Raw genomic sequence first — 3736 nt, 5'->3', positions numbered from 1 at the left:
TTTGCTGAAATTGAAAATTTTTTGCTAAAAGTATTGTAGATAAAAGTAAAAGTCAGCTAAAATAGTATAATGAGGCTTATAAATAGTACCAAAAAGTGCAGCGGGACTCATAAATAATAGTAAAAATAAGCTGAATAGTAAAATAAGTAGCAAAAATAAGTGTTGCCTAACACACACTTATAGAAATCTTGGGTAATTTTTTTATACTTCATTCTCTCACCAACCATAAATTATTAGGTTTATCGGAGGATAATTGAGGTAGTCCTCTCTAGTTTTCCTAACCAAGTGATTTTTTTTTTATACCGATTAAGGGGCTAACTCACATATTATATATATATATATAGCATCAATTTATTAGTTGAGAGAACCACCTCAATAACCCTGCTCAATATGAAAATTAATGAAAAATTTTATCTAGGAAAGACAATTTAGGTGTCAAAATCATGTTTTAAAAAATAATTAAAGAAAAAAAAAGAATAAATTCCCAAATATTTGAAAACTTTAAACAAAAAATATTAAAAAACTAATACTCTTGGAAAATTGGTCTGGGCCCACGGGCCAGGGGATAGTGGGAAGTGGGCCTGCTCCACTTTACTTTTGGAAGAGTGGTTGTAAATATGCGGACTCACATTATATTATTAGGGACCATCGACATCTCATCTCTTCAAACTAATTTTTTAAAATTCTCAAACTTTATATCCGTACCTCTCCTCAATAATTACTCACATGTTGAAATGATTCTTGTCTTTAATTCCCACCCAAAAGATATAAACATATATTAAGGGTTTGGTTAATATGTGCTCTTAGGGTACACATTAAATTTTTTATTTTTGAAAATATTTTTTTAGAAATTGAAAAAACTATCATTACTTTTTTAATTTTCGAGAAAACTTTTTCTAAAAATAGAAATTAATGTGTGCCCTAAGGGCACACATTAGTAAAATCCATATATTAATGCTCCTTCTACAACACACTATCTTTTTCAGGATTAGCAAGATGTCGCTTAGAATTGATGATCACAGCCCGAGTAATTTTAGGTAGTTCCGAGGACACTAAATAGTATTTTATTTTCTCACATTTATAGTAAAGCTTACTCATTAAATTTATAATAAGATTCATTATTAATGTGAAAAAAATGAAATACTATTTCATTATACCTTAAAAAATACTTAAAAATTGTCCGGCATCATCACGAAGTCCTCAAATTACACATGTTAATTTATCTTTGTTTCATTTGCTTAAGTAATCTTTATAATCCTATGGCTGAATTTTTATTAAACACTGTGTATATATATTTTGCTAAACTATCAAACACGTACAATTTATTCCCCACCTTTGGCCAATGTCCCTATCGAAACGCAACCAAACCATCCCAAAATTTAATCATTTTGTATTATCATAACCTTCTCATTCTTCTATAGGTAAATGTCGTAATATTCTTAGCTCAATCAACTTTCAAGTCAGGATGAACAAAAAAGAAAAAGATATATATATATATATATATATATAAAACATAAACAACATGACTATGTAAGGAATATAAACATAAAAGATACAAAGAGTAATTATCCATTATGAGGAAGCTAACTCTAGGTGAGATAAACATATCTTAAAAGGGCATAAACATCAAGATCAAGATAAATATAGTAAATAATAGCACTTTGATAAACATTGTGGACTAAGTTCAAGGCCTTAGAAACTATTAGGTATCACCAGTTTGATTTAAATCATATAATAAACACCTACTAACTTGCAATTCTAATACTTTCTAAAGCATAAACGGATTGCCAATATAAATAACAACCTTATGCATTAGTCTCCAACAATAGACTAATAATAACATACAATTACACTCCAAAAGTATAAACTATAAACCCCATCACAAGTAAATCCACTTGCTAATTCCCAACAACTTTACAAATATTCTCATTTGGTTCACTGACAACTACGTGTTTTGGCATTCGCCTGCCTGTAAAAGAACATAAAAATATCAAATTAGGTAGAGCACATGGTATGACAACAAAATCATGGGAAGCATATACTCTACCAATACTCTCAAGTGAAAAGTGAAAAAAGCCCAAAAATACTCGCTCCCAAATCTTAGCACCAAAATGCTATTATATATCAAATAAACATCCAGTACCCTCTTGTCCTATTTGCAAGTCAAAATGTTAAAGCACACAGCTATATTAGTAAAACTATATTAGTAAGATCTAATGAGTTCTTCAGCCACTAAATTGAGTTTTATATGAATTCATTGTACCATACAAAACATTTTGCAAATATAAAAAATATATATTCTAATTAATAATAAAGAATTTATGATGCAATAACATGATTTAAAAATAAATAAATCTAATGAATCAATTTTCTGAACCTATAATTACAACACGTATTCCCAAATATTTTACAACATGGATACCTAAAATTACTGAATTGCAAATTTTTAAGTGTGTTTATAAGTGTGTACATGTGTTTTTAAGGGCAGGAACAAAGAAAGGGGAAAAATAAAGACTTAGCTAAATGGTTAATGTTCAAGAAGAGCCCCACGCATAAGAAAAGGAAAATAGCAGAAGTCAGAGAACAATGTCTAAGATTATTAGCATAAATAAACTCTAGGAGAGACAAGAACTTAATCTTCGTTGAAAAAAAGGCCAAGAAACTCAAATATCCAAGCTTGAGTTTATGTCTCCAATGCTTTGTTATAATATTAACTGTTTGCTTACAAATTGTTGACATATAATTCCAAGTTTGAAATGACCATTTTAATATTGAATATTTAGTCTAATGAAGATAACAATGAAGAGAATACAAGTATAGTGAACTTAAGTCATATAATGCTTGAGGTGGCTATATATGAGCCTTACTTGAACTCCAAATTTCAATGAAAAAAATTGAAACTAAGATTATGAACCCAATAATTAGTCCTCATGCATTGTAAATTCTTTCTTGAATTTCATTGCTCTTTAAAATTTTCAATTGTAATTTTTTTTTTTTTTTTTTTTTGAGAAACCAGTGGTAATTTATTGAGAGGAGGTATTTAATATATCATGTGTATTTTCATTACAAACACACATAATATCCCATTCTTTTGGTTTCACAAAACCAATGACTCAAACACCACTCTATTACCCAAACTTATAAGATTCTCACTTATCTAGGATCAAACTAACTCAGTACCTTACCCTTATCTTGATCCATTACTCAAAAAAAAAAAAAAAAAATTTCTTCACCCACTACATCAAATTTCCCTAAGTTTCTTACAAGTGTTCAATACTTTTTGCAAAATCAAACATTTCTTCTCCAATAAATTAATAACATTGACATATATACATAAGTTCACACAGATGTACACGCCATCAGAACTCTTTTCCCTCAAGGTACTTTCGTTTTTAGATATACAGTCAAACATGCACACATTTAGAAAATCAAAATCTTAAAAACAATAACCAATTAAATCCTAAAATATAGAGATTCATCAAGTCCCAAATATCTATTCATTAAATGAAAGCCCTTGTTTTAACTCAAACCCATTAATTGGAAGAAGCAGTTTCATGACGAGTAACATATAGGGATGCTATGACTTATGACACAATATCAAAACCCAAACCTATTCAAAGAAATGAAAGCCTTAAAAAAAGTGATTATCTACCATATGAAACCCCCCACGAAACTAAGATTAATCATTAAAGAATTAGCATAAACAAACTCATGTAATGAATAATTGAGGAAGTGA

General features: G+C 29.0%; 1 long non-coding RNA gene across 1 annotated transcript in view; it reads right to left on the bottom strand.

Moving 5' to 3' along the window:
* Positions 1–1651: 1651 nt before the first annotated feature.
* Positions 1652–3736, bottom strand: part of LOC136066550 (uncharacterized) — a 5545-nt gene continuing 3460 nt past the window's right edge. Inside the window, exon 3 of the long non-coding RNA XR_010628058.1 lies at positions 1652–1969. This is a non-coding gene — a long non-coding RNA (uncharacterized LOC136066550). The remainder of the gene's footprint in view (positions 1970–3736) is intronic.

This window comes from Quercus suber, unplaced genomic scaffold (assembly GCF_002906115.3).
Source record: "Quercus suber isolate HL8 unplaced genomic scaffold, Cork oak 2.0 scaffold_38, whole genome shotgun sequence".
Taxonomy (NCBI): Eukaryota; Viridiplantae; Streptophyta; class Magnoliopsida; order Fagales; family Fagaceae; genus Quercus; species Quercus suber.
The sequence above is the reverse complement of the archived record's forward strand: the minus strand, read 5'-3'. Positions and strand labels throughout refer to the sequence as shown.